This window comes from Tasmannia lanceolata, unplaced genomic scaffold (assembly GCF_043159265.1).
Source record: "Tasmannia lanceolata isolate RefF3 unplaced genomic scaffold, GAP_Taslan_0.1 ptg000012l, whole genome shotgun sequence".
NCBI lineage: Eukaryota > Viridiplantae > Streptophyta > Magnoliopsida > Canellales > Winteraceae > Tasmannia > Tasmannia lanceolata.
This window is the reverse complement of record NW_027518689.1, coordinates 24,163,305-24,188,530: the sequence shown is the minus strand read 5'-3', so window position 1 is coordinate 24,188,530 and position 25,226 is coordinate 24,163,305. Positions and strand designations below refer to the sequence as shown.

The window sequence follows — 25,226 nt, the reverse complement described above, 5'->3', positions numbered from 1 at the left end:
AGCTTGAAGATGGGGTAACATGCCGCGGTCAACCGAGCTATAAAACGACTAAAAATTGGATTCTTGCCATGAAACCTCAATCTCCTTCTCTGTTTTCGGTAGTGTCATTGCTTTTAACTTATGAGGGTCCACTTCAATGCCCCTTTGGCTAACCAGAAACCTAACAATTTTCCTGATGTAACTCCAAACACACATTTGCTTGGGTTAAGGCGGCGTTGGTAGTTTAAGATCCTCCAGAAAGATTTTCTTAATGCCTCAATGTGTCCTTCTCTTGTTTTTGCCTTAATTATCATATCATCCACATAAGCCTCCACATCTTTGTGAATCATATCATGTAGCAGGGTGGTGGAAACTCTGTAGTATGTAGCCCTTGTGTTTTTTTAGTCTGAATGGCATTACCCAATAATAATGTGTCCCCCATTGTGTGATAAATGATGTCTTGATCATGTCCTCTTAGGCTGTTTTAATTTGTTATATCTCGAGAACCCATCCATGTAAGATAGCGATGCATGCCCAATGGTCTCATCTATATGTGGTGGAGCAAAATCCTCATTGGGACTTCCTTTATAAAGATCCCTAATATCTATGTACATTTGTGCTTTTCCATCCTTTTTGGGCACTAGGACTATATTGGCCAACCATTTGAGATATTTAGTGACTTGCAAGAGTCCCACCTCGAGCTGTTGCGTCACCTCTTCCTTGATTTTCAGGACCTACGACCTACTCACATTTCATCCTCCTAAGCCTTTGCCTTTCTAAGTATTGGCGTTGCTATTAGCAAGAGTTTGTGTAGCACAATTTCCTCGCTTATTGCTGGAATATCCCTGTAGGATCAAGCAGAGATCTCATTGAATTCTTTACGGTTAGTGCCGAGGTGATATAGTCAAAAGGCTGCAATTGACTATGAGAAAACCTTCTCATTGGTAGCCATGCTAAAGCCTTTAAGGATTTTGTTAGCTATCTTAGCACTCTATGACTACGAGATTTGACAGATGGATGTTAAAACCGATTTCTTGAATGGAAACATTCAAGAGGATATCAATATGATCCAGCCAAAAGGTTTTAAAGCTGCCGTAGAAGGAAACCAGAAAGTGTGCAAGTTGTAAAGATCCATTTACGGATTAAAGCAAGCATCATGCAGTTGGAATCTTCGTTTTGATCAAGCAGTCAAAGAGCTTGGCTATACTCAAAACGTAGATGAGGCTTTTGTTTACAAAAAGGTCAGTGGGAGTGATGTGACATTTCTTGTTTTCTATGTAGATGACATTCTACTCATTGGGAATGATGCTGGAATGTTGTCTAATACAAAAAGTATGGCTTTCTAGCACATTTGCTGTGAAGGATTTGGGTGAAGCGTCTTATATCCTAGGCTTTAAATTGTTTAGAGACCGTAGGAATAGGACACTTCGACTATCACAGAAAGCTTACATAGATAAGATATTGGCCAAGTATCATATAGCGGATTCCAAGAAAGAGTTAATACCCTATAGGCATGGAATCAAACTCTCTAAGAATATGTCTCTTAAGACATCTGAAGAGAAGAAAGAAATGAACAGGGTTCCCTACGCCTCGGCAGTGGGAAGCTTGATGTATGCCATGATAAGCACAAGGCCATATATTTATTTCTCTGTAAGCGTGGTTAATAGATATCAATCAAACCCAGGTCCAAAGCATTGGACGGATGTCAAGCATATTTTTAAGTGCCTCAGAAGAACTAAACATTACTGTTTAGTATATGGATGAGATGAATTAGTCGTTTCTGAATATACCGATGCGGATTTTCGATCAGATGTTGACGACATGAAATCCTCATTGGAATTTGTCTTCACCTTAGCTAATGTAGCAGTTTCATGGAGGAGTTGCAAGCAAGACACCATGACGGACTCCATGACTGAGGCAAAAAACTTCGCTGTGAATGATGTGGCCAAGGAGGCGGTATGGCTGCGAAAGTTGATAGACAAACTTGGAGTTGTGTCCTCTGTTGAGAGACCTATTACGCTTTATTGTAATAGCAGTGGACGATCGCTCAAGCAAACGAACCAAGGTCTCATCAAAAGTCAAAGCACGTCCTTCGAAAATATCATGTGATACGAGAAATTATCGACAAAGGGGATGTAGCCATAGCTAAAGTAGCTTCAGTGGATAACGTGGCAGATCCTTGACCAAAACCCTTAGTCGAAAGGTTTTTGATAAGCATCTGAAGGGAATGGGTCTTAGATACATGCATGACTGGCTTTGAGGGCAAGTGGAAGATTGTTAGAGTATATGCGCTAAAAAGCCAGTAGAATGACATTTAGTAATCAATAAAGATTTATTTCATGACATAAATGGGTAATTATATTTATGAATGTGTGTGATGTGCTTGTTTTATGACACATGTTCGTCCTTAGGTAGCATAGTTAAAATGCCATGCTCAAAGGATTCACAGATCCAAGGGAGCAAAGAGATTTGACATCTCGGTTCATTGCAAGCCTAATAGTTCCTAGTTGGGAAAGAGACTAGACATCTCTTTCTGTATACAACCAGCACCAGTCTTGCCTACATGCACGTGTCGTGAGGTGACTTATTTTGTTCATCTGGGTAGTGGACCCTAAGTAAGAAGAGTGGGTGCAACAATTGGATCGCGTAACCAAACCAGATCAAACAAAGAACAACTTGTGGACAAGAGAGTGTAAAGTTGTTCTTCCTGACAGGACCCTTCACATGTCCATAAAACTGATGGATCTTATTGGTCTGTCGGCCCGTTCTAGGGTCTTAGTCTATCTCATAGTGATTATAGCATAGAGTCACATTTGGATAGAGGTATATTCTATAGCAAACCCTCGAGACCAATAGTGATACTCAACATGGGATTTTTTGCCCTAAAATTTAGGGATTGACATCTACAATTTTGTCAGAGCGGTAGGCCTATTAAATAGCCTGGCCAAGAGTACTTGATAAAAGGTTTACCGGAAAGTTTTATGAAACATTGAAATGTTTTCAAAGGATTTTACAAATGCATTTGGAGGCCGAACACTGCTTGACCAAAATGTATACCAAGAGTGGGCCAAGGGGTAAGAGGTGTCCACCCCCGTATGACTCAACTCAGTAGATGTAGTCAAGAAGAAAAGACTTGCACATACAACATCTGATTAGGGGTAAGATGATCTCACGGTTATTTTCAGGCTTACGTCTCGATGGAGGCCACTGACCTAATGCGAGTGTAGTTTTAACAAAGAGTGAGAACGCAGTGGGGCCCACCATATGTTTTTACAGGATCGACCGTTGGATCCCTACGACGATCCCACTCATAACTCGAATGACCCGGTAACATCCAAACAGATTAAGGTTCCTCAGTTTATGTAATTGCACGGACAGATACGATCCGTTAGATTAATATGAATATTTAATTATTAAGTATATACATATATATATATATATATATATGTGTATATGTATATGTATATATACATGTCTTTGTTAGGTAAGTAACAAGAGACTGTAACAGAATTTTTCAAGAACAAAATTGTAGCTGTATAACTCCCATTGGATGCGAGTTATTAATTAATTAAGTGGATAATTAATTGTTAATTGATTATTCATTTATTATACATTATTATATATTATTAATGTAATTAATAACAAGTATAATAATGTGAAATCCAAATGTGGATAGTTATTCCCAAACCGGTTTTGCAAGAGGAGTGAAATTGGAACGGAATAGGGAATTGGAATAGTCCTACACTTTGGGTAAGGTTGGTGGGGCCCACCACACTCCCAAAACAGATAAGAGAGCCAGGGAAAATGTTTCCCAATAGCTCAAGGAGTTAAAGTTGCACTACAACTCCTCTTTGGATAGGAATTGCACATATGAAGCTTCTAGACTTTGAGCAGTTCATTGCAAACTCGAACACTTATTGGATAAGGACACAATGGGCAGGAGAATGACTCAACCACACTTCTGCCAATCTGATCTGGACCTTCCCTGAAATTCCACTTAGCAACCCAAGAGTAGGGCTGCAAATGAACCGAGCCGGCTCGTGAACATGTTTGGGTTCGGCTCGTTAAAAGCTCGGCTCAGGCTCGTTCGTTTACTAAACGAGCCGAACCCGAGCCCAAAAATGAGGCTCGCCAAATAAACTAGCCGAACTTGAGCTTTGTATAGTTCGGCTCGGAAAAGCTCGCGAGCTTTTTAGGCTCGGTTCATAAAGAGCCGAGCCAAGCTTTAAAGCTTGGAATATGTTTGTTTTTATATATAAAATAAAAGAATGTGGGTTGTTTATCACAAATGAAAGTTTGGCCGAGTGGCTAAGGCGCTGGATTTAGAGGGGGCTTGGGTTCAAATCCCACAAAATGTATGTTTTTATCATTCTTGTCTTCTTGAGACGAGCCGAGCCGAGCCCGGGCCGAGCTTTCTCGAATATTTCACGAGCCGAGCCGAGCCGAACACGAGCCTTCATAAAAACTAAACGCGCAGAGCCCGAACACCCCAAAGCTCGGCTCGACTCGGTTCATTTGCAGCCCTACCCAAGAGGGGGGTGAATTGGGTGTCTTTTAAAATTTTAAGAAACTTTGTAAAACTTTCTTCTACTTGTTTTAAATTGATTAAGAAGATGAACTAGTTTTAGAGTTAAGAGGTGATGCACTTACCACAAGTGAAGAAGAAAAGAGACAATGATAAGCTTGACACAAGATTTTTAAGTGGTTCGGTATTAAACCCAAGACCTACTCTACTCTTCCCAAGTTGATCTCTTGAGGAATCCACTAGTAATCTTCTTTGCCAACCCGGCCGATTACAACGAGCACCAACACTCCAAGGAACTTAAATACGGCGTCCCTTTCGCTAAAAATATTCCGAGCACAAACACTCCAAGGGCTTAAATAAGGTGCCCCTTTCGCCAAATACAATGAAGAAGAGAGGGATGTAGCTCACTTGCTTCTTAGTAGGCTGATTACAATGTATAGAACAATCACTTTCACTCTGAAAAGATAAGAACAAAAAGATCTTAAGGTCTCTCAGTGGTATTCCAATATTAAAGGAACAAGAGAGAAGATGAGAGTGTGATTATGAGTCTTAGAATGACTCAAGGCTTTGTAGGTACTTAAGGTATAATGTATGAGTCCTTGAGGAAGTCTTTTGAAAGCCTAGAGACCCATATATATATATAGATTAAAGTGAAATATGGCCGTAGTTACGGAAGCATCGCTCATAATTCCTTAGTGACCGTTACACATATTATTTTTTTTCGACCAGAACATATTACGGAATTCCGTAGGGATCCAAGGAATTCCGTGAAGGCTTTCTGGACAGCATATTATCTTTTTTGTGTGCTGTTTGTTTTGGGCCTTCGGAATTCACTTCTAACATGTTGATTGGAATGCCATATGGGTCCAAATATGTGAGGACACCACCATGGTCATTCATTTGTCCAATTAGGTTCATTTTAGGTTGATTTTAGCTCTCTTTTTGTGCTTTTAAAATGGGATACACATGATAGACCAAATACAATCTAAGTAGAGCTGGTTCTTCAACTTGATGGCACTTTGATGATTCTTTGTCTTAGCTTCAATTAACTCCATTGATTTTCTTGTGCATGACTTTGGTCCTTGGAGTGATCACCGTCCTTTGAGCTTGCACTTGTTATTGCCTTTGTCGGTTCTTGGTCTTGTCTTGATCTTGCTTTGCCCTTGCTTTGTTCTTGCCTTCTTCATGCCTTTGAATTGTCATGTACTTGAATGGTTTACCCTTTGATGTGCAACCTTGAGAGTACATGGACTTGACTAACATTCACTTAACCATCAAAGAACATTAGTCCAAATAATCATTACATGACAAATTGAGTTTGTTAATCATCAAAACAAATAACTAGGAGTACTTGTTGAACCCTTGTGCTAACATCCCATAAAGCCTTGGACGTTTGGGAGAGTCCCATTCATTCGAGGAGTCTCAAAACAACTTGGTTTCTCAATTGGATAGGAATTGGGAGAGAGAAATAAGGAGAAGATCAAACCAAACTCTGTCTTTTATAAATCATAAAGGGTCGAATGAATTCCAAAGGTAATTGATCTCCAAAATTAGTCCCCCTCTTCTTCCCCTTTGGAAAATTGGTTTCCATTCTCTCTGTCTCCCTCCATCTTTTTACAATTGTTGGAATTCACACCATAGTTTCAAAGAGAAAGGCTTCCAATTTAATTCTCTGATCTCTACAACAAAGGTACTGATTAGATCAAACCTTGTTGAAGTGAATAAGTGTTATTCACATCCACAATTGATGGTGCAAAGAAAAGAATCCATCGGTTCAACTTGAGGGATTCGCAGCATTTAGAACAATCACAACCGTTCAAGGAGTAGATCAAGCAGCGTGGTTCCTTGATTTATTCTTCAAAGAGGTATTTACTGATGTTTAATTAACAATAATAACTAATTTAGACTCTAGAATCTTGAGCAAAAGCAAGACCGAAAATAAGTTTTAAAGTTCTATGCGATTCTACTTTTCGCTGTGCACAACAATCTTGCCGGAAGGGGATAACCTTCCTTTAGTAAAATAACCCCCTCAATGCCCCATATTTTGCCAACCTATTTGCTAGATCATTGGCACTCCTAGGAACATGAAGAAAAGAAAGGAAACTAACCGAGATCATAGAACTATCTCTAAAATCCCTCTGATTCCCAATGGGTGACCACGGTAAGTTTGACAATTAACGTGTCATTGTCCTAATGTGTTTTTTAGGGAAAAATACACTTACACCCCTCAACTTTCTGACACATTCAAAGATGACCCTATAGTTTGAAAGTCATCAACTACACCCCCTGACTTTTCAATGTGTATAAGGTAGACCCCCTCTGTTGACGGTCTGTCACTTTAACCTAAAAGACTGACTCAAACTAACCTAGGATAACATTTTGAGGACAGAAATACCCTTCTCACCGGTTTAAGACATTTGAAGAGGGATTTGAGTTACGCCTTTTCCTTCCACCACTGGATTTGCTGCCGGCGACATCGCCATATCTAGCCGTCGCCGTCTCCGGCCACCATCGTCGTCTCCATCTCCGTTTCTGGCAGAGGGGCTTCTCACGTTTTGGGAAGAGGACGTCTGTTAGGGTTTTTGAGAAAGCTAAAAGAAAAGGAAAGAGAAAAAGGAGGCTTGGCTGGCGCCGTCCACCACGGCCACCATCTCCAAACCCGCCGGTCATCCTCTCCAACCTCCAAATCCAACCCTCTTTTCTCCATTGCTACCCCCACGGCCGGTTCCAAGCTCTAGCCACCACCATCTTCTCCCATTCCGACTGCTACCACCAAGTCCCTCACCGATTCCATCACAATCTCCCTCCAATCCATCCATTTCCCTTCATCTCTTATGTGAAGAGAAGAAGGAATTTTCTTATTTGAAGGTTGAATCAAGTGTAAAAATAGAGATATTAGGGTTTAAGGGAGAAGGGTTCAAGGGTTTTTAAAAGAGAAGAAGATGGGGGTGATCCGGGGACTTTCAAATCTAGGGTTTGTAGTAAAAATTTGAAGGGGGTTTGAACATGGAGAGTTTCCGATGCAATCCCAGAAGCGATTGCAGCGAAACCATAGGATGAGAAGTGAATCAAACTCAGATGAGGTTGGAAATAATTCGGCAAATCTAGTTAAACATGAGATTTCCCCAAATATATTTCAAAACTCAAACAAACAATGGTAGGGAGTGAAGCAAACCACCATCAATACGTGCTTAGATCATTAGTAAAACATTAAGAGATCAAGCCAAAGAAAATTCACAGAAAAGTTCACAAAGAACCCAAAAGCCTAAAGGCAAATTTCTAGTCAATAATTCAAGAAAAGTCACTTCCATTGCTTTGATGTTAATTATTTATAAGAAAAGGAGCCCTAGAGCTAACTTAAGGCCAAAGCAATAAATCTCAACCATTCATTTAATCTAAGGTAAACTAAATGAAAGTTCAAACTTACCTAAAATAGTAATCCCGTAATAGGCATATACCATATCCGTAAAATGCCCATGACTTAGTTAAATCACATCCAAATCGCCTAATTTTGGGCTCGTTAGATAGGTAATTGAAAAACCTTTATAATAAATACCAAATTCATGCCAAACAGATGAGATTTGATACAAAAAAGGCTACAAATTAAGTGACGATAATAGAAGTTAAGAATAGGAAACTTCTTCCACACCGTATGTTCTTTGCAGTTTCCATCTGCATCATCAGTTTCTGTGAAGAAGTCGAGTTAGGGCTTTGAAATTCTTGAAGAAAGGAAGAAGAAGAAAGGGCTGATGTGGGGATTTTGTTATTTGATCTAGGGTTCTGCTAATTTGGAGAAGAAGGGAGATGGTTTCTAAACTCTTCAACTTAAGAAGAAGGAAGAGGGTTTCAGAGTATAGAGAATACAAGTCGAAGAGTCAAGATGTCCAAAGGGAGAAGGATTCCGACGAGGCTTTCCTTCAGCTGTAAAAGCCCTAATTTTTGGGTGTAGAAGAAGACATTTTCATTAAGATGGTGGGCATTAGAGACATTTTCTCATTTTCGTCCACTCCGTCACATTAAAAAAACCTATAGAAAAGTCAGGGGTGTAGTTGATGACTTTGAAACTATAAGGTCATTGTTGAATGCGTCAGAAAGCTGAAAGGATTTCCCTTACTTTATGTTCTTCACTTACCTCCACCTTTTTTTTATATTTTTCCGGTGCATTAGAATTGAAGGAGCTTACATATAAATTAAGGGAAATGTTATCAACACTACTAGTAGGTTATCAACACTACTAAATATCAACACTATTTTGGTGACGGCAGTCCTCACTTTATTAAAAGTACGGTATAGCCTGCGCCATAGAATGATCTAAACCGTCCATTAGATGGGCCACAGCCTAAATAGGTTGTGCCCCGAAACTAATTTCCATAGGTTGATACTAACCCTCCGATCTATAGAGGGTTAGGATCAACCCTCTAACATTCAGATCGGAGGGTTAGGATCAACCTATGGAAATAATTTTTGGGGCCAAACCTATTTAGGCTGTGGCCCAACTAATGAACGGTTTGGATCATCCTACGGTGCAGGTCACACCGTACTTTTAATAAAATGAGGAGTGCCCTCATCAAAATACAGTAGTGTTGATAACATTTCCTTAAATTAAATGAGTCCACATAACTTGTATGGATACCTGGAGTCCTTACAAACCATATAAGATGCTTGATACACGTTAACGTTGTTTAATGTTATTCCATGTGAATTGAAGGAATCCATCTGCTTTTTTTTTTTTTGCTAGGTAAAGAATCCATCTGCTTGTCATAGATTTGGATCTACTTTTTCTAAATATATGGTTGACCCAGGTCCCTCTCTTTACCTTATAGGTATCTTTGTGTTCCTAACTTATGTTTTGGTATAAATTTGTTGCTATCTGCAATATCTTACGGGTAACTCTAAACTGCCTTACACCGATCACGTGTCTCCTTAACAGACTAATGAAGCTAACCCAGTCAGAACTTTGGGAGAAGGGAATGCTTTTTGAGGCATTAAATTGCCTTCAATCTCTTTCTCCTCATCTGGATTTCTCTCAACGGCTATTAAATCACTCTCAACAGCTAATCTTTAGCATCGATATTATCAAAATTTCAATCCAATAATTGCTCTCTGTTCTCTGCCAAAATAAAGGAGAGCTCTTTGTACGGTCACTATCTATCTCCTAATGGTGCCCCCCCACTCTCTCCTGCCGTGCCGCCCTGCCAGCACAACCTATGCCTGAAACCTATGAACCTATGTTACACTTGTTTCTAGGATCTTTTTCTCTCAAGACACTGATTTTCTCTCTCTTGCTACTAAGAAGTGAAGAACCTACCTTCAAAGTTCAAACCCATACTTGTTGTATCTCCTCACCTCACTTTTCCTCAAAGTGTCTATAAATAACAATCCTCATGTGCATGTTCTATCCATTGAGTCCATACCAAACTTATTTTCGGGTTCTGGTTTGTTCTTTGTTTTTTGTTTAATTATTTCTTTTTTTTTAACCCATATTCTTCTTTTTTATGATTGAAAATCTTTTTTCCTTCAAAAATCATTTCAATCTCTTCCTTATTTTTGGAGGATGTTGTTACACCCCAAGGTTTCTCTTTCTTGCCATTTTGAGTCTCATTTCGAAGTGTATCTTTATGTTTTATATTCTCAATTTTCAGTTTTAGGTGGGTTTCTTGCACTTAGATTTCCTTAATTTTTCTCTTTCCATTTTTAATGCAGTAATAGTGTTTTCTCTATCTCACTTGCCTGGCACTTAACTTATTCATATGAATTATTCATCTTCCTATTTCGTAGTGCAAGTTGCACTAAGCTTCATGAAGTCTTCTTTAGGTTAGAAGTCTCCCTGATTTTCTCGTCCTCTTGCTCTTCCTTCATTTGCTTTTTATGCCGAGAAAGTAAAAGTTGCACTCTAGCTTCAAAACCCATGAAATGAACAAAACCCATGAAATGAAAACTTGCATTTCCTCTTCTTTTTTCTTTTCTCTCTATGGTTACTTTTACTATATTAGAAAGATTTAATAAAAAATCTTAGCTCGTAAATGCATGGAAAAGAAGTGTTCTCCTGCCTATTAACTAGGGCATTACCGCATTACTACATTTTATTCTAGTTTTTCTAGGATGAGGGTTTATGATTTTTACTTGAGCATAGGTTATGTGTGAGTTTCTCTTTTATTACTTCATTTGGATGGTTGACCTATCTTTTCAAGACTTGTGCTAAAGGGAACAAGTGAAGCTGCCAGCATGATCTAGCTTTTTATGGCCATTTAAAGAGAAATCAATGACAAGCCATATGCTAGGTCATGCTCTGACAGCCTCACTCTTTCCCTTTGAATGGCACGCGAGAAGACTTAGACGAGAGAATCACTGTAAGTATCTTCCTTTCATTTGTTTATTATGTAAGTACTTTCACTCTTTTATTTTTGATACTTTTTATCTTTTTGGCTCTATCTGAAATCCATTGTTGTAATTTTTGCATCTACAACGAGCAGCATTTCAATGGATTTATTGATTAGTCGAGAGGGGAAGCAAAGAGAGATTCTTTAAATATTTTATTCTTTCCTTGTTTTTTCCCTCTCTAATTCATTTTTTTCATGCAATGGAGAGACTCTGGGTAAGTAATCCTATTAGAATGGCAGAACTGATATTGTCACCCACCTTGTTTTGATACTTACAACTCGCCAATGGTGATGCTCAGAGAGACTTCATGACGTGAGAGTTTCTTTCTCCTCTCAATTTATTTTTTACATGCAATGAAGAGACATCCAAAGATAGATTCTTTAAATATTTTGTTCTTTCCTTTTTTTTTTCCCTCTAAACTCATTTTTTACATGCAATGGAGAGAGACTCTGAGTAAGTAATCCTATTAGAACGGAAGAACCGATATTGTCACCCACCTTGATACTCACAACTCGACAATGGTGATGCTCAGAGAGACTTCATGTCGTGAGAGTTTCTTCTTCATCTTAGACTTGAGCATACACATATTTTTTGAAGAAGAAATAAGATATTGCCATTAAGGAAATGTTATCAGCACAACCTTATTTTGATATTTGCACAAACCCAGCTGTCCTCCTTTAATAACCTTTTAACAGCTTTTTAAACACTAAAAGACAAGATATGTTAGTGAAAATATCAAAATATGGTTCTGCCGATATCATTTCCAATGACTTTGTTCAAAAAGAAAAATCTATTATAAACTATTCCATGTCATGCATGTTCTGACAGTCTAATTGTTTCCCTTTAATGGCAGGAGGGATTCATGTCCCTTTTTGAGGGGTTTCATAATGAAAAATTAAAGATAGAACCACTGGTAGTCCTTTTTTCTTCATTTTGGTTGGAGGCAAAATTTATGGATGTACGACTACGTGTATTCGTCTAGAGTTATTTCTCTTTTATTTTTTCTAACACAAATACGGTTTGTTTATCATCTTCCAACACAAATATGGTTTGTTTACAATCTCTTTACTTTTGGAGTGATATGTGACTGTAAATTTAAATGTATTAGAAGCTTTTTAAGCATTGGTTGGCTGAGAAGAAGCAAATATAGATAGTTCAAATGTTTTATTAGGATGACGTTTTGTATTGGTCGTGGGAGTTATTGTCGTGTCTACTACCCAGCAGCACAGGCTGAGATTGTGGCAGCGACCACGGGGATTTGCTAGGGTCCATTGCAAAAGGCATCTCACAGAATATTTGTTGCACGAGAGAGCAGCTTCATGCACAGGCTGAGATTGTGGCAGCGACCACGGGGATTTGCTAGGGTCCATTGCAAAAGGCATCTCACAGAATATTTGTTGCACGAGAGAGCAGCTTCATGAATGATGACAAAATCTGTTGGGAAAGTGAGCCTATGTAGCTGCTCTCTGATGCAGCAGATGTTCCTCACAATGCCTTTTGCGATGTACCCTAGCAAACCCCAATAACTAAGTAAGAGATTAACTTGATGAAATAAATTCAAAACCACGTACACTTGTGAGTAAATGAAATAATGCTCATCTCAGCTGAACTGGTTCACCCTAGTCTGTCAAACTCAGGGTCATTTCAGCATTCTTGTCTGACTTCGAAACAATGCTCATCTCAGCTGAACTGGTTCACCCTAGTCTGGGTCAGGGTCATCTCGGTCTAACTTGCTGTCATCACTTATCTCGGTCGAACTCGGGGTTATCTCGTTCAAAATCAGTGTCGTCCGGATCTGACTCTATGGTATTTCGGTATGACTAGAGGACATCTCGGTCTGAATTGGAGTTAACTTGGTGTAATCGCTTATCTCGGTTTGTTTCGGGGTTATCTCGGTTTGACTCGGGTACATTTACCGAGATGACCGTGAGTCTGACCGAGATGATTGTGAGTCTGACCGGTATGATCCCGAGCCATAAAAGGATGGCCCCGAGTCTAACCGAGTTGACCCTGCTTACGACCAGAACAAAAACAAAATAAGATTTATTTCCTACAATGAACAAAAAAACAAAATTTCTTTACAGGTAGGACGGAAGAAAGGTTTCACTTACCATTTATCTTATTGACGCCAGCTTGTTTAACAGAAGAAATGGAGTCTTGCTGTTGACCGATAGCTTTTTATTCAATTGAATCACCGGAGGTGAAGGGTTCCTCCCTTGCTATTCCTTGTCGCCTTGCTGCTGCCCGATAGTAGAAATGGAACCATCATAAGGTGAAATGTTTGACATAAGGTAACCACCCTCTGATGCATTTTTAGACTTTTTCTTACCTTTTTTCCCTCAAGGCGCGTCATTTTGCATGGTCTTGATTTTAAGTACCACTCGTTCCAAATTTCAGAATTTTGATCTAACCGGAGGTTCTTTTATCCAAAACTTGGAAGGGTAACAACCCGAGCGAAATTGCCACGCACAACAGAACTAGAAATTGGGTAGAAAAAAAATTTCTCGTCAATTTTGCCCGTTAAATCGGAAATCTATGATCTTGATGATCTGATGGTGATACAAATAAAAATATAAGACATAAGATACTTTTTTGACTGACCCTATTATCAGCCTCTGCTTGATCTACTCCTCAACGGCCATGAACGATTCAATCGTCGCGGGCTGGCAAGTTAAACCGATCGATTCCTTCAAATTGCGCAAGGGAAGTTGAAGAACTTTTCTTTAAACATATATACTGATCTATATGAGCAGTCTTGGATAGAAATTTGATTTTTCTTGATGGAGCTTTTGGTTTTTCAAAGATTATTGAACTAGAAAGCAAAGCACTAGAAGAACTGGAAGAGAGAGAAAAGAGAAGAAGTTTTCGACGTCCTCCCAAGGAGGGGAGAACATTTTTCCAACTGAAAACACTTTTTCTCCTTTGAAAAACGTTCCCAATTTCCTTAAATCAAATTCCAAAAAAAATCTCCTAAAATCTCTCTACATTAGCTCTTTTTCCACTTTCCCACTATAATGTTGTTGGCCAATTTTCGACTTCATTTTTTGGACTACTAGATGGTTGAATCTGGAAAAGTTGTAACTTACAAAGTTGTATCCAAGTTGTAACTTACAAAGTTGTATCCATTTCAAAGTTGTTAGAAAACGAGTACTTATACACTCATTTTGTTCAATGGTTAGAAAATTATGATTGTTTTAGTAAAATGAGTCTATAAGCTAAATACACACTTGTTATTTAAATTTTCTAATTACAAAAACTTATTTTCTCCCATCCAATGTGTTAAAAGCTCCATCCATAATATTCTATAATTCTCAAAATACCCCTTAGCTAGCAATTAACTCTTTGGGCATTCTAAATGAGTCCTACGGTGAGTATACACCAAAAGAACTATGTAAATCTTTCCCCTTGCAACAAATGCGACGAATCTAGTCCGTCCGTGCAATCTAGTAAATGTGGGACCCTTATCCAAAGGATATAAATGGGTTATTTGAGTTGTAATTGGGATCGTTGCAGGGACTCATGATCGATCCTGCAGAACCCAATAATGGGCCCTACTGTGATTTTGCTCTGTAATTAACAACTATAATCGTATTAGATCAGTAGCCTCCATCGAGACATAATCCTGAAGATGACAATCAAATCATTATACCCATAATTACATCTAATATGTGCAAGTCCTTTCTCTATTCCTCATCTACTAAGTTGGGTCCTTGGGGGTGGACAACTATTACCCCTTAGACCCACTCGTGGTATACCTTCGAGTCAAGCAGTTAGAGCCCGCAAATGCATTTGCAAAATTATTTGAAAAATATGTTTTAATAAAATATTTGATATACCATTTATCAAATCTACTAGGCCAAGCTATTTTATAGGCCTATTGCTCTGATCGAAACTGTAGATGATATCCCCTTAAGTAGGGGCAGAGAATTCCATTTCGGGTATCCCTATTAGCCCCATGGATTTGTCTTAGACGCCAGTACTACCCTTTGCTCACCAATAGAAGGACCACGGTTAGATAGACCAAGAATCTAGGCCGAGCTCACAAACCAATACAACCCATTAGGTCTAAGGACATGTAAAGGGTCATGTCTGGTAGAATAGCCTTACAAACTCCTGTCCACAGGCTATTCTAATGTGATCATATTCAGTGCGCGATCATATCGTCGCACCTACTCTTCTTGTTTAGGGTCCACTACCCAAGTGACTGAGATAAGCCACTCCACGACAGGTGCATGTAAGCAAGACTGGTGCTGGTTGTGTATAGGATGAGATGTTAAATCTCAACCCCAACTAAGAACCTTTAAGGTCTGCAAAGAACTGGGATATTAATTCTCCCTTCTCCCTGTGATCTGTGAATCCTTAAGCATGGTATTTCTACTTTGCTACCTAAGGACGAATAACAAGCAAATCATACATATTCAGGACACAAGATATACGACATGTGATAAATCATTCCACATGAAATTAAACCTTTATTAATATTAATGTGACAAGATATACGAAATGTACTGGCATTTAGGACGCTAACTCTAACAATGGCATTTAGGACGCTAACTCTAACAATGGCATTTAGGACACTAACGCTAACAATAAGCGGGCATTTTGTTCCCAAAATTATGACTTGACTTGATTTGTGATCACTGAAATGTGATAAATCTATTTGCAAGTTGTCAATATAAAAGACTTCTTTTGCAAAAGGCCATTTTGGAATTAAATGCTAACAATCATACCTGGGAGCATAAATCGGGTCCATTTATACTGATACCACCTTGATTTGATGATTGTACCCTCGCAGAACAATCAAGTAATGATTTAATGATTTGTCAGGCAAAGCTAAACCGGAGTAGTGCCTACAATTTAATTGTTATAAGGCTCAAAGGCTCTCTTCCCAAACTAAGATGTCGGAGGTTCAACCCCAGCTTACCTGCCCAAAAAAAAAAACCAAAGTTAAATGCTTGATTTTGGGAAATGATATATTGGCCGCTTTTCCTTACTTGCCACACCCCAACTAAGATTTGGGAAATGCCTTACTGGGCTGTCAAAAGTAAGAAAAGGGGTGATCAATTCCCTTGATTTTTGTTAAATTTAATCTTTCATATATTGGTTGTTTGTTCGCGATTGGTCCAGGACTACCTGGTCTGCCTGGGTCTACATGATACAAATGTGTGTCCACGTGTGCTCTTAAAATTGATTTCATTTTCGATTATGAGAATATATTTTGGGAGATGATATCCCCCTGACGGATAAATCCCCCCCTTTAATGTTATTCGTTAACTTTCAAAGGTAAAGAAAAACGTTAAAGGGGGTGGATACAATTGATGAGAGTTGTTTCTTGGTTGAACTCTACCTTATCTACTGATGTTCTAAAACAAATCCTTAAACCTTATCATTCCTTCACCGCCCGTGAAACTTGGACCGAGAATGAAAAAATATTCCATGACCAAGCCAACAAGTTATCTACAATTGAAAATAGATTTTAACGAACTTAAAAAGGAAGACAAATCCATGGCTTTAGTTCTTCAAGAAATAAAAACTATTTCTGATTCTCTTTCTGCAACTCGTCATCCATTGGATGACAATGATTTAGTCAAGCAAACTTAGAGGACTCCCCTCTGAAATATGTTAGCTTTGTTTCTGCCATTACTTCTAGACCTCCTCTTCCTAAATTTGAACAAATCCATCCAATTCTTCTTGCTCAGGAACATCGTATAATTCAACATCGTCCTTCCCCCCCCACCTATCGACAAGGTCTTCTTTTCAAATCGTGGTAGAAGTTATCAGGGTGGCAGCGGTGGTCGTGGTCGTGCTGGGCGTGGAAATCAATCCCAATTTATTCCATTCTATGGTCGTGGTCGTGCTGGTCGCAGAAATTTTAATTCTCAACTTCCACAACGAAATTCCGATGGAATACTTGGCTGACCCTCTCTTACACCTTCCAAAATTGACGTATGTCAAAAATGTGGAAAACCAAATCATGTTGCATTGGAATGTCGAAATCGTTTCAATCAAGCATATATTGCTTATCAGATTCCCAAATCTTTCGCCGCTATGAACATTAATGATAATTCGAACCAAAATTGGTATCTCGATACAGGAGTAACTTCACATATGACGCCCTCTGAAGGTTCTATTCTTCCTAAAACACCATATTATGGATCTGATTGTATTTATGTTGGTAATCGAAATTTGTTCCCAATTTCTCATGTTGGAAATTCGACTTTAACAACTAATAATCATTCCTTTCAAATGAATGATATTTTAGTTGTTCCACATATTAAAAAGAACCTTTTATCTGTTAAAAAATTTGCTTTGGATAACAATGTTTGTTTTGAATTTACCATCTAATGGTTTTTTTGTGAAGGATATGGTGACGAAGAAGCCTCTACTTCACTGCACTAATCATGATTCATTATATGAACTTCCTCCGTCTCTTGCTCAAGTTCATCCCGCGAAGGAAGAATCGCTCTCTGTTGTCCGTGTTTCACAATCAATATGGCATAATCGACTATGCCATCCTGGTCAACCATCCTTTAACCATATCCGTCGTTCTGCTCTTTTAGAAAAATGTACAAAAGTTATAAATAATTTGTGTCAAGCTTGTGAAATTGGCAAAAGCACTAGATTGCCATTTTCTAACTCTAATTCCTGTTCCTCTTTCCCTTTAGAAATTATTCATTCTGATGTATGGATGTCCCCTGTAAATTCTTTCTCCAATTATAAATATTATGACTTATTTTTACATGAATATTCTCGTTTTTCTTGGGTATTTCCTTTACGTCAGAAATCTGAGGTCTTTAATTGTTTTCAAAATTTCAAAGCTACTGTTGAAAATGTTCTACAATATAGGATAAAATATTTGCAATGTGATGGTGGTGGTGAATTTGTAAATAAAAAATTCCAAAATTTTCTTGATACTAACGCCATTCAATATCGTCTTTCTTCTCCTTACACTCCTCAACAAAATGGCGCTTCAGAACGTAAACATCGTTCCTTATTAAACATGGTTCGTTCAATGTTATTTCAGGCCAATTTACCTTCTTGCTTTTGGGTCAAGGTGTTACTTACTGCTGTATATGTCATCAACATGTTACCTTCTAGAACCTTGAATTTTCAAGTTCCATATTTCTTACTTCATCGTAAATTTCCAAATTATGATTTTTATGTGTATTTAGCTGTTTATGTTTTCCTAATCAATCTGCTACTGAAATTAGTAAGCTATCGCTCTTTCCCTTGTATGTTTGTTGGATATGCTTCCAACTATCATGCATATAGATGCCTTAGTTTAGGAAACAATAAAGTTATAATTTCTCGGCATGTTAAATTCTTTGAAACTGAATTTCCGTTTAATAATTTTTCAAAGAATAATAATATCTCTTTACAATCTAATTTCAAGAACCCGTCTCACCTACTTCCTAACTTTTCTCCACTTCCTTCTTATCATTATTCTAATCCTCATTCAAATCCTATTCGATCTCAACGGACTCCACTACGTAATAGTGTTTCAAATTTCAACACCAAGTCTGACTCTACCCAACTAATTTTTCAACAGCAAATAATTCAAATGAAAATTCAATTTCGCTTAAAACTCCTACTTTTTCTCAACTACCTACACGTTCTCCATATACTACGTGTATTCCTTCTTTATCTCAACCATCTTCAAGTTTCCCCACGAATTCAACTACCCAACTCGCATTGCACTTTATCTCCTAATATTTCTCCAGCACTACCGAACACTTCTCCTTCACATCCCACTAACCAAAACCAAACCGTTCCCTCATATCTTTCCAACGAAAATTTGTTGAATTTTAAATCTTCAAGTAATTCACGTCCACCAAATTCTCCTACTTTCTCTCACCACTTAACGCAAGTTGAACAATTATCACCGTTCCCTCAAATCCTTCAAACGAAAATTCTTCAAATTTTCAAATTTCAAGAGGCTCACGTTCACCTCATTCTCCTATTTTTATCTCAACCACTACTAAGTCACGACTCTCCTTCACACCCACTTGAACAAATCTCAACCGTTCCCTCAAATGTTCAAAATCAATCTACTCACCCTATGGTTACTCGTAGTCGAGATGGTATACACAAACCCAGCTTACTTCCTTCCTTACTTTCATTAGAAAAACTTACAGAGCCTTCATGTTTTACAATTGCTTCAAAAAACCCAAAGTGGAGAGAGGCGATGTCGAATGAGTATAATGAATCATACGTGGGATCTTGTACCATTTCCGAAACATAAGAATACTATTGGTTGAGAATGGGTTTACAAAATCAAATTTAATGCAGATGGAAGTGTTGAACATTACAAAGCCAGATTGGTTGCTCGAGGTTATAATCAAAGGCAAGGTTTTGACTATGATGAAACATTTACTCCAGTAGTTAAACCTGCAACAATTCGTATTGTTTTATCTCTTGCTTTATCAAGAAAATGGTCTATACGTCAACTTGACGTCAAAAATGCCTTTTTGCATGGTAAATTACAAGAAGAAGTGTATATGTCACAGCGACAAGGTTTTGTGCATCCAGATTATCCTGATTATGTTTGCAAACTCAAACGAGCCTTTTATGATTTAAAACAGGCTCTGCGCGCTTGGTTTCAACGGTTCACAGATTTTCTCAAGGAAAAAGGTTTTAAGTGTAGTCAATCTGATAATTCAATGTTTACGTTTCAAACTGATTCTGATATGGCAGTACTTCTACTATATGTAGATGATCTTATTTTGACGGCATCCAACAACGCCTTATTAGACTCCATAATGCAGTCTTTGAATCAAGAATTCGCAATGTCTGACTTGGGTGATTCACATTATTTTTTAGGAATTCAGCCTCAGAAAACAAGCAATGGTTTATTTCTATGCCAAGAAAAATATACTACTGATGTTTTGGAAAGGGTTAAAATGGAAAATTCCAAATCAGTTTCAACTCTTATAGCGCAAAAGAATGACATGTTTGACGCTTCAAGTGCCTTAATAATAGATCCAACTGAATATAGGAATATAGGAGTGTGGTCGGTGCTCTACAATATTTAACCTTTACAAGGCTTGATATATCTTATGCCGTTAACTTGGTGTCACAATTTATGCATGCTCCAAGGGAAAATCATTTCCAGGAGGGAAAGAGGATATTGCGTTATCTAAAAGGCCACAAAAAGCTACGGAATTTGTTTTTCTTCATCACCTATTACTCATCTCCGTGCATTTTAATTTGGCCAATTGTCTTGATTCCAGAAGATCTACTACAGGTCTTTGTATTTTCCTTGGAAATAATCTTATATCTTGGTCCGCTAAAAAGCAAACAACTGTTTCTTGATACAGTACTGAATCGGAATATCGAGCTATTGCCTGTGCCGTGGCAGATACGTGTTGGATAAAATCTTTGTTGTGAGAACTTGATATCTTCCTGCCAAAGCCAGTCACACTGCACTGTGATAATATAGGTGCAACTTACTTGGTTGCAAATCCAATAATGCACTCAAGGACAAAACATGTGGATATTGATTGTCATTTCGTTCGTAAAAAGCTTGCACGAGGTGAACTTCAAGTTTTATATACACCAATGGAGCATCAAATTGCTGATATCTTTACCGAAGGCTTATCTTCATCACGCTTTGCATTTTTACGATCCAATTTGACCGTTTGTTGTAATCCGTTTGTTTTAATCCCGCTCAAATTGCGGGAGGGTAATGGCGTTTGTAATTCTGTGATTATGGTAGTCTTGTAATATCGCCCTCACTCAAGGGCATTACTGTCTTGTAATATTATTTACTTAATGTAAATAGCAACCACATCTATCACAGATGTAAGGTTGCAGGTTTATTCAAATATTCTTTAGGGGGAAATATCATTCCCCTTGATTTTGAGTACAAAACTGATTATTATGCTTTAAATTAAAAGACAATTTTCAGTGTAATAATTAGGCTCTGTTTTTTAGTCCATAACTGATTATTGAATCCAAAATTATCATAATTTTGAGTTCAATAATCAGTTTTGGACTTGAAATCAATTATGAAATTCCAAAACACATAATTTTGAGTTCAATGATCAGTTTTGGACTTGAAATCAATTATGAAATTCCAAAACACACAGGAGAACTTATTTTGAGTTCAAAACTAAGTATGGGACTCAAAGTTGCACCTAATTTTGACTCCAGAATCACTTTTGCACTCATAACCCAAAACTTAAGGGGGATGTCCATAAGCGGCATATTTGAAGTTGGACTCTCAGATAGATCAACCCTGCATAGACCTGGCAAACGGGTGGGCAGGGCCGGGTCAACCCGCGGGTGATGCTGGTGCGGGTCACACGGGTCGGGTTAGGAAATGACCCGCATTTTTGTAGGTCAGAATTTAGGTGACCAGTGCCTAGTGCGACTAGGCGCGGGTCTCCCCGCGGGTCACCCGTAAATTCAAACAGTCGTTTATTTTGGGAAATGCTATCACTGGATTTTGATGAGGGCGGTATGGCCGGCACCGTGGGATGATCCAAACCGTCGTTTATTTTGGGAAATGTTATCACTGGATTTTGATGAGGGCGGTATGGCCGGCACCGTGGGATGATCCAAACCGTCCATTAGATGGCCCACAGCCTAAATAGGTTGTGCCCCAAAAATCATTTCAATAGGTTGATCCTAACCCTCCGATCTATAGAGGGTTAGGATCAAGTGATCAACCCTCTAACATTCAGATCGGAGGGTTGGGATCAACCTATGGTGCCAGCCACAACCTATTTATATTCTATGGTGCCAGCCATAACCTATTCAGGCATCAAACCCTTAAAAAAAATAGATTAGCAACACAAAATCACCATCCTTTGCATGAGAAAAAAAAAGCCATGTAACTAGATTAGCATAACAAAATCACCATCCTTAAAAAAGAGAAATGACTGGCGGGTTGACCCGACCCGACCCGACCCGTGTTTTTGGGGGTTGGGTCACCCGCGGGTCACTTTTGACGGGTCACTAAAACTCAGACCCTTGCCCGCAAATTTGCGGGTGGGTCGGGTCGACCCGCTGGCACATTAAGCCCCAAAATCCAATCATCAACCAAACTTTCATTGCTCTTAGAAAAATGCAAGAACATAAAAATATTCAAGCAAATCCACGCCCATATGATCACCACAGGCCTCCTCCTCCACGCCTTTCATCTCAGCCGAATCCTCCACTTTTCCTCACTCCCCCCTTTATCCTCCACCCTAGGCTTAACCTACTCCATCTCTATCTTAAACCAAGTCTCTCACCCAACCATTTTCCTCTTCAACACCCTCATCTCATCTCTTTCTACACACAACCATACCCTCCTTGCATTCTCTCTCTACTCTCGAATCCTTAGCGAAAAAACAATCAAACCCAATATTTTCACAAACCTATCTCTCTTCAAAGCATGTGGGTCCCACCCATGGTTCAAACATGGTCGAGCCCTCCATGCCCAGGTGATAAAGTTCCTAGACCCCCCTTTTGACCACTTTGTTCAAGCCTCATTAGTCCATTTCTACGCAAAATGTGGCAAATTGGCCCTTGCTCGTTATATCTTTAGTCAAATTCTAAAACCTGATTTAGCTGCTTGGAACTCCATCATATCTGCTTATGCTCGTAGTAGCATTGGCTCTAGTGATGTAAGTAGCATTGGCTCTAGTGTGGCATTTAGTCATTTACCAACACTAATAGTTTATCCATTGAGGCTTTGTTTCTATTTATTGAGATCTAACTTTAAAAAATAAGGCCTAATGAAATAACACTTGTGGGTGTGATTGGTGCTTGTGCTGATTTGGGTGTTCTTAGCCAAGGTGTATGGGCACATACTTACATAAAGAGGAATGAGCTTAGTCTAAATCGATTCTTGGGCACAGCTTTGATCAACATGTATGCCAAATGTGGGCGCATCGATTTGGCTACCCAAGTGTTTGATACATTGCCCCAAAGAGACACTCTATGTTATAACACCATGATCCATGGACTTGCAATTCACGGATCTGGCCAACGAGCTTTCCACCTTTTCGAAACAATGAAGCTTAAAGGCGTTGGGATAGATGATGTAACCTTATTGGTGGTGATGTGCGCTTGTGCACATGTTGCATTGGTGGTCGAGGGACGCCAATGTTTCGACACTATGAAGGGGCTTTATGGGATCGAACTGAAAATTGAGCATTATGCGTGCCTAGTTGATCTTCTCGGTCAAGCTGGGCAGCTCCGGGAAGCGGAGGAAGTCATTAGAAAAATGCCCATAAAGCCTAATGCAGTTTTGTGGAGGTCTTTGCTTGGAGCATGTAGAATTCATGGTAATCTAGAGTTAGGAGAGGAAGCACTAACTCATTTGATTCAGTTAGAGCCAGAGAATAGTGGGAATTATGTGCTTTTGTCTAACATTTATGCAAACATCAATAGATGGGATGATGTAAGGAGGGTAAGGAAAGTGATGAAAGATAAGGATATTAACAAAACTGCTGGCTCTAGCTTGATTGAAATGGATGGGGTCATACATGAATTTATGATGGGAGATAAGACACACCCAAATTCGTGAGAGATTTATGCCATGCTTGATGAGATTTCAAGGAAACTACATGCCTCTGGTCATAGACCAAGCACCCACGAAGTGTTGTTTGACATAGATGTGGAGGAGAAAGAGTGTGTCCTTTCTTACCACAGTGAAAAGATAGCCATTGCTTTTGCTCTTGTCGCTTCCCATTCCAATGCACCTTTTCGAATTATAAAAAATCTTCGCATATGCGAGGATTGCCATGAAAGTACAAAGCTTATTTCACAAATATATAGACGAGAGATAATCATGAGGGATCGGAATCGGTTCCATCATTTTAGAAATGGGGCCTGTTCTTGTATGGATTACTGGTAGTAGCTGGGGCTAAGCAACTTTCAGCTAAGGTTCAACAAAATATAGCAGAAAGTTACAGGTCAGAAAGCATAACATCAATCATATGCTTGTTGTTTGGAATACCTAAGAACTGCCTTATCCAGTCTAATGTCATTGATGAAATTGAGAGTTTTTTAAAGTTCTGGTACTTAACAAGTAACAAATATTCCATAAAACCAATTGGAATAACTGTCTGCAGACTAAAATCAGAAGGGTGTCTTGGTTTAAGAAAACTGCAAAATTGGAACAAAGCCACATTATTGGAGATGGAAATGGTATTGGCTTTTGGTTTGACCCATGTTCATCTCAAAGTTCCTTAACTGATATCTGTGAAAAAAGTTCATTAATAATGTTGATTGGAAATTTGATTACTTCACCAAGCAGATTCTTTCTGATATCAAGGAGCACATGCTAAATACCCACTTTATCAAAGAGTTTCGGATACTCCTGTGCAGGTTTGGTAAGAACTTAAAAACTTTTAAATTAGTTCGAATTTCTATTTGGTTAGTCCATCATTATCTCCCATGGAGTTCTATCCTTCAGTTCAAAGGTAATAACATTCAACATGCAATTTGTACTTGACATATCGTCCACAAGAAGATTAAAACCAAGGACAAATTGATGCAGTGCATCTGATTGGATTGATCAGATCAATGATCGGGCAAACAAGAGTGCTCAGATCGATGGTCAGATGATTCAGATCGACGATCGGGTCGAAGATTTGACTGAAAACTATCGTCAGAGGATGCATCAACCAAAGGCTTTTAAGCGATCTGAGCGCGTCCAAGATGGACAGCTCCATTTGATCTCGTAAGATTGATATGCAAAGAGAGAGAAGACATATGAGTGATGCCACATGCGCACATGCTTACCTATCTGAAGTCCACCACAGGGATGGCTTTGCCATTTTCATGAAAAATTCACACATGAAAACTTCCAATTTTGAGCTAAAAAGTTAACTAAAAAAATGCCCAACTTAGCTATTTCCTATATTGAGTTCCGCTCAAATGGCATCTATTTCCATTCCCTAAACTCTTTTCATTTGTATTGTTTTTAAAATTAGTAACTACCTAATTGTTGGAAGAAGAGAGCAATTATCTTATTTATCTAATATATCTACTAGCTTATTGCTTAGAGTTTTATAGAATCAGTTGCCTTCATTAGCTATTATTTTCTACTGTAAAAGTGCAACTACACTTGATATTGGGGATTTTCGGTTTCTAGACTTTCTGTTTACAAATCTGTTTTTTCCATTTTAGTTGCTGATATTTCTTTTATAGTTCTTGTTTGTAAAAAGGAGAACCTCTATAAATTAAATGAATGGAATAGAACTTTTTAAGTTTTTAGAAGAAATACGTCGTGTTCTCTATCATGTGTGTGATTTTGAACATTGAAGATGGCAAAACATAAAACAACAATTTTCAATTTTACTTCGTATCATTTTTTTTCTAGCCTGTTTAATGCAACAAGTTTAAT

The 25,226-nt window shown here is 38.5% G+C and overlaps 1 pseudogene; it reads left to right on the top strand.

The window, feature by feature from the left end:
- The first annotated feature begins 992 nt into the window (after window positions 1-992).
- LOC143888653 (pentatricopeptide repeat-containing protein At4g21065-like) lies at window positions 993-24,772 on the top strand (annotated as a pseudogene).
- The last annotated feature ends 454 nt before the right edge of the window (window positions 24,773-25,226 follow it).